Source organism: Arvicola amphibius, chromosome 4, assembly GCF_903992535.2.
Source record: "Arvicola amphibius chromosome 4, mArvAmp1.2, whole genome shotgun sequence".
NCBI lineage: Eukaryota > Metazoa > Chordata > Mammalia > Rodentia > Cricetidae > Arvicola > Arvicola amphibius.
Genome location: NC_052050.1, coordinates 149,214,014 through 149,226,298, shown reverse-complemented (window position 1 = coordinate 149,226,298; position 12,285 = coordinate 149,214,014). Strand labels below are relative to the sequence as shown.

The 12,285-nt window shown below is 43.9% G+C and overlaps 1 pseudogene; it reads left to right on the top strand.

The window, feature by feature from the left end:
• Positions 1 to 4,772: 4,772 nt before the first annotated feature.
• LOC119811189 lies at positions 4,773 to 5,691 on the top strand (annotated as a pseudogene).
• The last annotated feature ends 6,594 nt before the right edge of the window (positions 5,692 to 12,285 follow it).

Below are 12,285 nucleotides of genomic sequence, written 5' to 3'. Positions count from 1 at the left end.
ACAGATAGTTATAGATTAAAAGAAGTAAAGTGATAGAGTAAAAATAAGCCACGTAAAAATGGAAAATTCACAGAGAGTCTGGATTATGTATTTTGTTGTGTTTTCTTTGATTTTTTTGACTGTAAAGGAGCTAAGTACAGAGAGACATTTCATTATATGGGCTGCCAGGCTAGACCAGAATGGACATCTTAACGGTATGACTTCAGGATTTGGATCTAAGAACATGATGCTTTGGAAAAGAGTTTCTTCTTTTGTTTTCACAGAGGATGAGACTCTGTGGATTGCTTCTATCCCAATATGGTATGATAGACCACGCCCTCCTGAAAGGTTGCTGTGAACATCTTCAAAAAATTACTTCACTCAACTGCCAACTGAGAGGAACCTAGCACACAGGTTATACCATGAAAGACCTAAATAACAACGCCCCCACTCAGCAGGAAGCAGTTTGGAGAGAAATAACTGCGCCCACATTCCCAAATATTGTTTATAAATGTTCTTTTACATTTAAAGGGGGATATGATATAGATATGAATAATTTGCATTGGTATGGATTTTAAGGTCAATTTGTTATATGTATATGTATTTCTGATTTTGATTAAGCTATTTTGATTGTGTAGTTCATTTTAAAAATTGTAATGTATAATTAGGAAATATAGGTTGTTAATGGATAATCATTGATAATAGTTAAGCTTGTAGTCATGTTATTAGATTTTCTAGATATGTAGAGATATATTTCAGTTAGATAGATATTCTTCATATCTTTCAAAGACTGCAGAATATGGCATTTAATGTTTTAATAACTTAGGGTTTTTCATGACAATGAGACACGTCTGCTCCCGGCAGCACCAATCTACTTCGAGAGGAAGATGGGCATCGAAGAGGCTACTTATGGAGTTTGTTAGCCATTTGGGCAAGAAAATGCTCTTGCCTGGACTGTTGCATAAACTGGACACAAGGAACCCACAGAAAGAGGACTGCTGAACTTGCCTAAAGGTGAGATGGTCTTTCGGGGTTCCTGATTCATGAAAGAGTCTGCGAGACGTTCTGCAGGACACAGCAGAAAGTGACTGAACTGTCTTTGGAATTTCCTGCTTCATGAAAAAGTCTGCTGGACACTATGGGCCTGAAGGCTGAAGATGGATGCCCCAACGGTACAGAGGAACTTTGGGTGACTGTCCAGGCAGCGAGTTGTCTCTGTCATTTCTAGAGTTTTATAAGTTACTTATTTCTTATTTACTTAGGTAGCATTATATCCTTCTGGAGTCTTTGATGGAGTTGAAGAATAAATAGATAGTTATAGCTTTCCTTAGTTATGATAAAAGATAAAATAGATTTAAATATTGTAACTGTAATACTTGCTTGATAACTGTTTTGTTATATGTAATTTTGCTATGTTAAAGTTGAAGCCTTTTTTGTTAAAACAGAAAAAGGGGAAATGATGGAGGAGAGTTATCTGTCTATGTTTCTTTCATTGGTTAATTAATAAAGAAAACTGCCTTGGCCCTTTAAGAGACAGAGAGTTAGGTAGGTGGAGTAGACAGAACAGAATTGTGGGAACAAGGAAGTAGAGTTGGAGAGACGCTTCAGGCAGTCGCGTGGTGAGTCTCCATGCTGCTCCTCTCCGAGATGGACGCAGGTTAAGATCTCTCCTGGTAAGCCACAACTCGTGGTGCTACCCAAATTACTAAATATGGGTTAAAGGAAGATGTGAGAATTAACTAATAAGAGGCTACAGATAATGGGCCAGGCAGTATTTAAAAAAATAAAGTTTCCGTGTAATTATTTTGGGTAAAGCTAGCCGGCGGCGGATTAGCTGGTTGCTGGGAACTGGGCGGCGGGAACGCAGCCCGCCGCTTCGCACTACAGTGAACCCAAGGCACTGTTCACAATACCAGGTGTTTATGTCATGCTGATTTCACTGCAGGCTAACTCCTGAACATGTGTGCCCTTTTCACAGCACATGCTGTTCCACACAATGACAGGCTCAGACCTGACTGTTGCATGTGATGAACCGCACTGCTCTCCTGTGCACATAAAGTTTTCTGCCCTTATAGAGACATGCTGGCTTAATCACGGAAAGGAAAGGCTTTTAATCTTTTCCTATCATCATTCCTCAGCATGTATCAAATTAGTATATCGTTGATTGCATTGTGTTAGAATGGTTGATTTTAAAAATTGCTGTTTGAAGTGCTGACTTGAGTTTTGAAAAACACTGTTAAGTGAATTTTGTCTTGGGGGTAGGGCAGAATTTTCAACACTTTTCTGAAATGGCCCTAAACATATTTCTGCCATTTTGTATTACGTGTATACATCTGTGTTGATTCTAAAATCAAACTATGGATTAACTTGAGAAAACACTGAAGATGACCCTTTAATTCTGAAGTACCAAATATTCAGCCAGGATTTAATTATATAAAAATAAGTATATTTGCTTATATATTCAATCGATGACAAAATTAAACATGTGCCAAAGAATCATTTTAAAAGGTAGCAGCACAATAGCTCAGCTGGTAAAAATAGGTGCCTGCTACCAAACCTGACAGCCTGAGTTTGATCCCCAGGATCTACATGATGGGAGAAGAGAATCAGCTCCTGCAAGCTGTCCTCTGACCTCCACATGTTTGCCAGGGCATTCGTGTCTCCACCACCACACATACACTGAAAGCTTAATACAATCCAAAGAGTAACCGGAGATCCCAAAGGATTGCCTTAAAGTAAAATCCTTCATTACTTATTGTCAGTAAAAATTTGATTTGTGTACCTATTTTATACCCATTGTTTTAGGGTTACTATTGTTGTGATGAAACACCGTAACCAAAAGTAGATTGGGGAGAAACGGCTTTATTTGGCTCCCACTTCTATATCACTATATCCATGGAGGAGTCAGGACAGGAACTCAAACAGAGCAGGATCCTGGAGGCAGGAGCTGGCGCAGAGGCCATGGAGAGGAGCTGCTTACTGGCTTCCTCCTCACAGCTTGCTCATCCTGCTTCCATAGAACCCAGGACCACCAGGCCAGGGATGGCACCACCCACAATGGGCTGAGCCCTCCCCATCAATCACTAATCAAGAAAAAGCCCCACCGGCTTGTCTACAGCTCAATGTTACTGAGTCTCTGCCAGCACACCTATTAAGATGGCTAGTGTATAAACTGTTGACAGCAAGCTGAACACGAGCAAGCCTGCACCCGTTGCTTTTTTCTCTGTGAATATAATGTGGCCATCTGTTTCAAGCTCCTGCTGCCTTGACTTCCCAACTGTGGTGGACTGTACCTTGCACTGTCAGCTAAAACAAACCTTTTCTCCCTTGAGTTGCTTTTGAAGGGTACTTTTCATAGGTACTTTTGACAGAGGCATTGACAACTCCTGCCAGCTGTCAAATCATGCATAGGATGGGTGCTAATAATGAGGAACAGAGAAGGCTGATGAAGGAGGGTCATCTGTCTATGTGTTACCTTCATCGGTTAATAAAGAAACTGCCTTGGCCCTTTAATAGGACAGAAAATTAGGTAGGCGGAGCAGACAGAACAGAATTCTGGGAGAGAGAAGGCAGACGCTTCAGGCAGTCGCCATAGTCAGTCGTCATGCCTCTCCTCTCCCAGACAGATGCAGGTTAAGATCTCTCCTGGTAAGCTACCACCTCGTGGTGCTACACAGATTACTAAATATGGGTTAAAGCAAGATGTGAGAATTCGCCAATAAGAGGCTGAAACTAATGGGTCAGGCAGTGTTTAAATGAGTACAGTTTCCGTGTAATTATTTTGGTTGTAAAGCTAGCCGGGTGGCGGGACGCAGCCCCGCCGCTCCATCTACAGAAGGCTTTAAAAACTTCCTCATTTTATTTTTTATGTATGGATGCGTTGCCTATATTTATGTCTATGCTGGGACTTGAACCTGGGTCTTCTGGGAGAACATGTCAGTGCTCTTAACCAGAGAGAAAGAGGGAGAGGGAGAGAGGGAGAGAGGGAGAGAGGGGTAAGGGGAGGGGGAGAGGGAATTGACCCAGAAGGAACACGGTGGAAGTTGTGGGTAGTATTGGTACATTCTGCTATGAACCTTAAAATTTTTTTTCTGAACACTCCAGGTTTAGATGTCTGGTAGGAAGATTTCTTTTATAAACGTTAGCAGCTCGAGAGAACTAATCTGTGAATTGGAGAGTCAGCACCAATTATCAGAGCATCAGAACCCACACTGAGAATCAGACTCAGGCAAAAACACCTGAGTAGCAGGTGTGGCTGAGAGCAGCCACAGCTGGAGACTTCCAAGAATGAACTTAGCTTTTCCTGAGTCGGTTGCAGGGAGTTATGGTCAGTCCTCTAGTGGAGCCCCCCACAGTGTTGTGAAAGCAGGGGACCCAGAGCAGACAAGCCTGGGCCTGTTCTTGGCGGGAAGAAAAATAGTGCTAAAGGTGGCAGCAGAGCACAGGGCTGAGAGGAAGATCTTGCCAGCACAGACTGATAAACAAACCTGCCTCCATCTTGGGTTTGAAAGCCATATTATAGTAAAGACAATCTAGGTTTGTTACTATTTACAATTAAATCTGTTTCATACGGATTGGGCTATGTCTCACCTGTCACCTTAATTTACACATGGTTCTGTACTGCCTACCTGCTCCAGAGACAGCAGCCGTGCCTTTGTTTCTAGAGATTGTTATAACCGCCTTGCAACTATGCTTTTGTTTCAAAAGGTTGTTATGACTAAAAAGTCAACTGAGACCAGAGGTCATTTGGAAGCAGGAAGAATTTTCTTTCGGCGGTTTCATCTAATTTGAAGATGGAGCATGCTGGAAACAAGGAGTTGAGCAGCACAGGAGAGCCCAGAGAAGTGGAATGCCAGCTGTCTAGTCAGCCAAGAACATCCTTTGTGAAGACCCCTGAAAAGGGGAAAAGACAAAAAAAAAAAAACAAAAAAAAAAAAACAAGACAGCAAAAGAGAACGATTGTAGACCAAGAGGAAGCAGGAGATGCTGAGACTCCAAGACCCACTTATAGGAAGGTACCAGTTCTTCCTCTAGAGGTTCATCTGCCCCGCCCCAGCCCCCACTGAAACTGATTCACCGAGATGTTTTGTGGGCATGGTGCCAGGAGATGAAGCTGAGCAGCAAAGAACAGAAATTAGAGGCTTATAAATGACTCCTTGCAGGGGCTTTGCCCGACCAAATGTCTGATTTAAAAAATGTTCCTGACATATCAAAAGAGGTCAGGTTGAAAATTTCTTGGAAAAAAACAAAGACAGAGACAGAGGAGGGGCAAGTGCCTTGTCCTCAGGTAACAGTTCCCCTTGAAGTGGTCCCTGTTCCGAGGAGCAGGTACCCGCCCTTACTGAACCTTCTGTCCTCTTTGAAGTCAGCACCACTGTTGTGACAACTGCCTCTGAGGCAGTGTTGGCGTCTAGGGCCAGAACTGCACCCAATGCTAAGAAGAACAAGGCCCTGCAGTCCATGGCAACACCAGAGACCCATGGGGAATTGTGGTGTGTGGTCCACGGGGGAAGCCTTCCTGCAGACTCAAGTGGTTGAGTTTGACTGCAGTTTCATGCTGGACGAGCCTGGGTACCCGAGAAGAAAGGGAAAGTGATTGCCCTCTTCCTGCTGCCAGCCTGCACCTTTCCAGCTCCACACCTGGAGAAATACGTGCTGTGCCCCAAGTACGTTCACAGGAACAAGGGCTTGGATAAGAGCCTCCAAGGATAAAGGGAGGGTCTCAGGTGTGGGCTAGCTGCTGTCATCACCCACTCTTGTGGTGTGGTGTATGGAACTGCAGCCAAGCCTGAGACTGATGGAAATTCACATCTGTGCCCTAGAAGGTGCCCCGTATCACCAGAAACTATGGACCTTTTTTGTTAGTCATTGCTGTAGTACAAGCAGCTTGGAAAAAGAGCCAGTGAAGCCACCAAAATGCAACAGGTCCACCTCTGCTCATTGTGGGGACTGCATACTCTTAAGTGGCTATGCCTCCTACTATTGTGTGAAAACAGGAAAGTGTCCTACCATAGGCTTTGCTGCCAGGGGCTCCTGGGGCGGGAATATGGCATCTCCAGATATAGTACCTGCTTGTCCTGTCACCGCCAATTGGGTCATAGGCAGTTCTGTGATCCACTGTAAAGATTTAGCTTATGCTTGTAGCCTCTGCATTCCCTCTTTCCGGGATTGTATTATGTTGTTAGTGTGTAGTGCTTGGGTTTGTTTTCTGTTGTTGCAAAATATTAAACCAAATTTGGTTTGTTAAAAAAAAAGATTGTTATGACCAACTTGTTATGCTTATGTTCCTTACGTTCTACTTCTGCGATCCCTGCTTATTTGCCTAATAAATTTCACATTTGGAAATTTTCTATATTAGCTATATATTATTATATTATATATTATCCATATTAACTATTAAATCTAAATATTTATAGCTCGGGATATCTGAGCTATTAAAACCTTATTTTCCTCACAACCAATGCTGACCTCTTGACCCCAGACTTAGTGAGAGACAGTCCATGTACAGGAATAAAAAATGATCAATTTAATTTTATTGGTCTCATTTGGGCCAGTGGTCTTTCTCCTTGCATCTGTGGGATTAACATGACAGTATATGTTCAGATACTACAAGATGAAACAGCCTGATGTTTTTCTAGAGAATGAAAAAGTCTGTGTGAAGCATCAGTGTTGGAAAGCCAGCAGAGATGAGAGCTCAGACAGGCTGCGGAGAGCCGAGTGGTGTCCTAAGGGGCTTGTCTTAGTGAGGGATAGCTTCTGTGCAAAGATCTTAAGGCCACTCTAGTACAACAGGAGAAGGCCATGCTTTAGGAAGAATCAGTAACTTTCATGTAATGTCATTGCTGGCGGTCAGCGGGATGCCTCTGAGCATCTGACTTTTTCCTTCCTGACAGGCACACAGGCTGTTTCTTTCTCTCCAAGCTCATCTCTTCTGGCCTTCTGAGGCATTTGTGGTTTGGGTTTGCATGGCCCTGTTCATGACTTGGAGTCGTGTCTCTACTGAGATCCAGGGCTTAGCTGTGTGGCCATCAGCGGTGTCTCAGATGGCCCAGGACTTCCTCGCCTTGGATCGAGTTACCCAGGAAGGAGGGGAGTGATTCTTCACAACAGGATGACTGCAGTGCTGCCTTGCTTGGCAGTGCCTGTAGAATGCCTTCCAAAAGAAGGCACACGGACAGAGAAACACTCCATTAATAACTCACAAGTAGGGATTAGCATTTTAGGTGTGCAGGAACTGACCTGTCAGACTGAGTCAACTGCTTCCAGAAACCTCATTCCCAGAAGATAAAACTGTTTGCCAAGGGCTTGAGTAACTCCCAGGAAAGCACGTCTTCCTGGAGTGCAGATTTCCTCTGAAGTTTGGTTAATATGTTTTATGGACTTACTTGCTGTGCATTGGTCCAGGCTACAGAAAGACAGCAAGAGCAAAATAGAACTCTTCACCGGGATCCCCCGTTCTCGCCATCATGTCCCACAGAATCATGCAGTAAGACAGCAGCAGGATAAGGGGGTTTATAATGGTGCTAGATAGCGCTGCAGCAAACTAAAACCTAGAGTAGGGGTAAACAAGTGAAATTTTGATTTTTCTTATTTTAAGTTTCGAGAATCCTAAAGGCATAGATATGATACTCTGCCTTATAAATTCTAGTTCTAGGCTGAAGAGATGATTCAGTAGGTAAAAGTTCATAAAAGCCGTGTGAAGATGGGTGAGACCTGACTCCATAAAGTCGTCCTCTGACCTAGACACACATATTGTAGCATACATGCCCCCCTTATCATGCATGCACTCCTTACACGTTGATCTTCCTGAGGAACAGATGCCTGGGACAAAGAAGGTGGCTCAGTTCTGAACGGCTGGATGCTGTGCTCCTGAATCTGGCAGTCGCATGCCCAGGCAGCTATAGATGTGGTCCATCCACAACACAGCACTGCAGATCAGAGACAGGACTTGGAGATTTTACTGAGGCAGGAGCATTTCCAGCAGAGAAGTCACAGGATCTGCACCTCCTGTGGTTGTTGGCTCGGTGTGGGGAACCAAGCACCACATACTGGGGCTCAAACAACAGATGTCTACTGTTGCCATGCTGGGAATAGAGGGCAGAAAGCGAGACTCTGGCAGGATAAAGTTCTGAGGACTGGCAGGGGAGGGCTTGTTCCTGGCTTCTCTTTGGCTTAAAGATGCCTTTGTTCTTTGTCCTCTTTTCAAAGACACCTGCTTTGAGAGTCTTTAGCCCAAATTTTGTTGTTAAAGTGACTTGGACCTACCCTCTTCACCTCCTTTTAACTGGGTTACCTCTATGAAGGCCTTCTATACAATGAGGCCACTTTCCAAGTTGCAGGAGGGAGAATTTTACATGAACTTGGGAAAGCACAGTTTAGCCCCCACCAGCTACTATCCAGAGGGTTTAGTGAACCGAGTGCAATAAGCATTTGGGGGGCCCAAGGAGACTAGTTGAGAGGTGGTTATAATCACACCTGTAGGACCAGCTGGTGTCTGGGAAGCGTGGTCGCTGGTACACGGTGGATAGGGTGAAACCAGTTGAGCTTGCTGATGGGTAGAGGGTGGGGTGAAGAGTTGGACATGTTGCTCACTGACCTCCTTCCTTCCTCAAGATTTCAATTCTTGCAGCTCCTCAGTTGGGAAGACGGTCTTTCATCTTTGTGTGACTATCATATCATTCCTAACGTCAGTGTCCTATTCTAAACATCCGTTAGTATTAGAGTTTAAAGATGCCATTGTATACACTCACTCTACTGTACACATCACTGTTTCAAATCACCAGCTCTCATATGTAGTTTCACCCTCTCTCTCTCTCTCTCTCTCTCTCTCTCTCTCTCTCTCTCTCTCTCTCTCTCGACAGGGTTTCTCTGTAGCTTTGGCGCCTGTCCTGGAACTAGCTCTTGTAGACCAGGCTGGCCTCGAGCTCAGAGATCTGCCTGCCTCTGCCTCCCCAGTGCTGGGATTAAAGGCGTGCGCCACCACCGCCAGCTCACCTTTTGTCTCTTACCATTGACATTATATTCCGCCAAGCAGACCTTAGAAATCTGTTACCAGACTCCCAATCAGCATCAGGCATATAACCATTCTCTCTGGTGCTGGCTTGAATATGGGCAGGTAAGGAATCAGGGGACTACACAGAATAATCTGGAGGTTTTAACATGGATGGTAGGATGAGCCTACTTCAAACAGGGATAATGAGAAAGCCTACTTCAAACAGGGATTAATAATTGTCACGAATTATTCAAACCTAAATTTGAATGTCCCCACAGAGTTGTTTGTAATGCCTGCTCTTCAGCTGGTGCTACTATTCCGGGAGGCTCCTGAATCTTTGGGCGGAAGTGTATCAATACAGACAGGCCTTTAGCCTTGCCCTGTGTCTGGCCTTGCTTGCTGCTTCCTCAGATGTGACAGCCTCCATCTTCCCTATTGCCATGGACTGAAATCCTCTGAAACCAGGAACCAAAGTAAAACTTTACTCACTTGTTTCTGTCATGTTCATCAAACTGATGCAAAATAAACAAATAACTTAACCTTTGTGTGTGTGTGCATGTGTGTGCGGTGTGTGTGTGCGCGTAACTGGAGGGGTGGGTTCCACAGGTGACTTAAGTAGCCTCGCTTCTTGTGTTGTTGGGGCTCCTGCCAGTAAAATTACAGACTTGAGAATTTCATCAAAGGTTTCATTTCTCCCCTTTTTTTTCGAGACAGGGTTTCCCTGTAGTTTCTAGAGCCTGTCCTGGAACTAGCTCTTGTAGACCAGGCTGGCCTCGAACTCAGAGATCCACCTGCCTCTGCCTCCCGAGTGCTGGGATTAAAGGCGTGCGCCACCACTGCCTGGCTCTCATTTCTCCCTTTTGTCTTCAATAAAAAACAAGACTTCTGAGCCATGCGGTGGTAGCATGTGCCTTTAATCTCAGCACTTGGGAAGAAGAGGCATGCAGCTCTCTGTGAGTTTGAGGCCAGCCTGATCTACAAAGTGAGTTCCAGGACAGCCAGGGCTACACAGTGAAACCCTGTTTTGGAGGAAACAAAAAATAAGACAAAACAAAAAAACCCCTGACTTCTGAGCCAGACACACTAGTATGTGCCTACAGTCCCAGAACGTGAGAGGACTGCTTGAGCTCAGTAGTGAGAGACAGCCTGGGAACCACAGTGAGACTATCTCAAAACAAGAGAACCTCCAAAATGGCTTCCTCCTTCATGTCATTTATGAATTCTTTAAAAAAAAAAAAACCTTTTGTACTTTAAATAGCATACACACACACTATTTTTAAAACAACAAAAAGTTAGTAAGAAGGATGGTTCTGCTTATGTTTTTATTTCTGCCACTCTCCCTACTGCCAGGTGTAAAAGATGATACTGGCTGTGTTGTTCCTTGGTTATGAACTGACACTGGGTGGGGAACACACTTATGTGAAACGTTCTACAAGTCTGGTTGACTGATTAGAAGTATTTGAATTGTGGGGAACTGGAATGTTGCAGGTCTAGAGCCCATTATCTTGAGTTATCCTTAGCTCTCTAAATAGCCGTTTGTTGCCCACCCGTGTGACCTAACATCCTCATGATGATTAGGTAAATACTTTTGTAATGCACAATCATGACCTGTAGTTTCTATAACTCAAAGATAACATCTGAAGCCTGCCACAGATTTACCCACTTCCCTGTAACCTGACTACATCATGCATATCCACCAAAGTATCTGAAAAATAACTTGATTGACCACTTTCCTTTTTGAGTACTGTAAAAACATCAGGAAACGGTTCCCATGTTGAAGAATAGTATTTGGTAGTAACCCAAATCTGTGTTCCCTGCTGTGGTCACTCTTATTTGGCTCTAGAATAAATTGTCTCTTATTCCCTTTGAAGTGAGGGTGGAGGATTTTGCAAACAGCTGGTTGGAGCCAATGAATAAAATCTGGCTCCATTCAGATATGGATGCAGATTTGGAAAAAAAAGGAGAGAGAACATTTTAGTAGCCTTTTCAAATAATGTGACCATTCTCTTATATTGTACCAAAGTCAGGAACTCTAGCTTCTTCAAGATGTGGTAATTTTAGTACTGCTAATTAACAAATGTAAGAAATTCAGAAAAAAAAAAAACATGCACTCAAGTGTGGTCTGTAAACACTGTTCTTGGGATATTTAGACACTATTCACTGAATTAGGCAGTTTCGTCATACATCTCTGAAAGTCACAACAGTTGCTATGGCAACATTAATCAAAAAAGTTCAAGAGTTGGTGACAGGATGCTAGGTAGTGAGAAGGGGAATCAAAGGGCCATTGGTAGTCAGCTGCTTCCTGGGCCCCATTTGGGACATGCACGTATCAGTGTGGTAATGACACTAAAAGCATCTTAAAGGTCACTAAACCCCTTTGTAAAGGGTCAGTGGTTGATTACATTGATGACATTCTCATGCAGACAGCAAGAGCCTCCCTTGGCCAGGCAAAGCCAAAGACTTCCTGTGATGAGCAGAAAATCTGTTTTATAATCTGGGGAAGACAGCTTGAAGGGGAAAAGAAATCATGGTATACCTCAAAGCATGTCCTGACCTGGACGTGCACCTCATAAGCCCTCCCTCAACTCTTTACAGCCCCTCACTGCTAAGCCTGCCCACTTGAAACCAGAACATTTTCTCTTCCTCTAGCTTCTTTAGATACCAGCCAAACTCCTACACTTGTGTGCTCTGACACTGTTAGGGAATATTATTTTCAGGTGTGTGACTTTTGTTTATGCTGTATTTCTTTAACTCTGTGTTACTGTGCCTGTCTAAAATGCCTGAAGGTCCCAATAAGGAGATGAATGGCCAACAGCAAGGCAGGAGCAAAAATAGGCGGGGCTGGCAGGCAGAGAGAATAGAGAGGTGGGAGAATGAGGAACAACAGAACAAGGAGAGGAGGACATCAGGGGCCAGCCACAGAGTAAGAAGGAAAGAAAGACACACAGAAGATAAAACCCCAGAGGGAAAAGGTAGATGGGATAACTCAATATAAGAAAAGTTGGCAAAAACAAGCCAAGCTAAGGCTGGACATTATAATTAAGCATAAGCCTCCGCATGTGAGATTTATTTGGGAGCTGGGCAGTGAGCCCCTCGAAACGCCAAAAGAGTAAAATATCCTACAATATGACACTCTAGGTTTTCTCGCTTCCTGAAGACCCTCTCTAGCAACACCACCCAGTTCCACTGCTGAAGCATGCCTGTTTTCTTGACCTCTAACTCAGAAAACATCTTGTTTGCCTACCTTTTTTCCCTCTCCAAACCTAACTGTCCTTGAATTTCCTCCAGGAGTCCACTTTGAAATACTGTGTTCC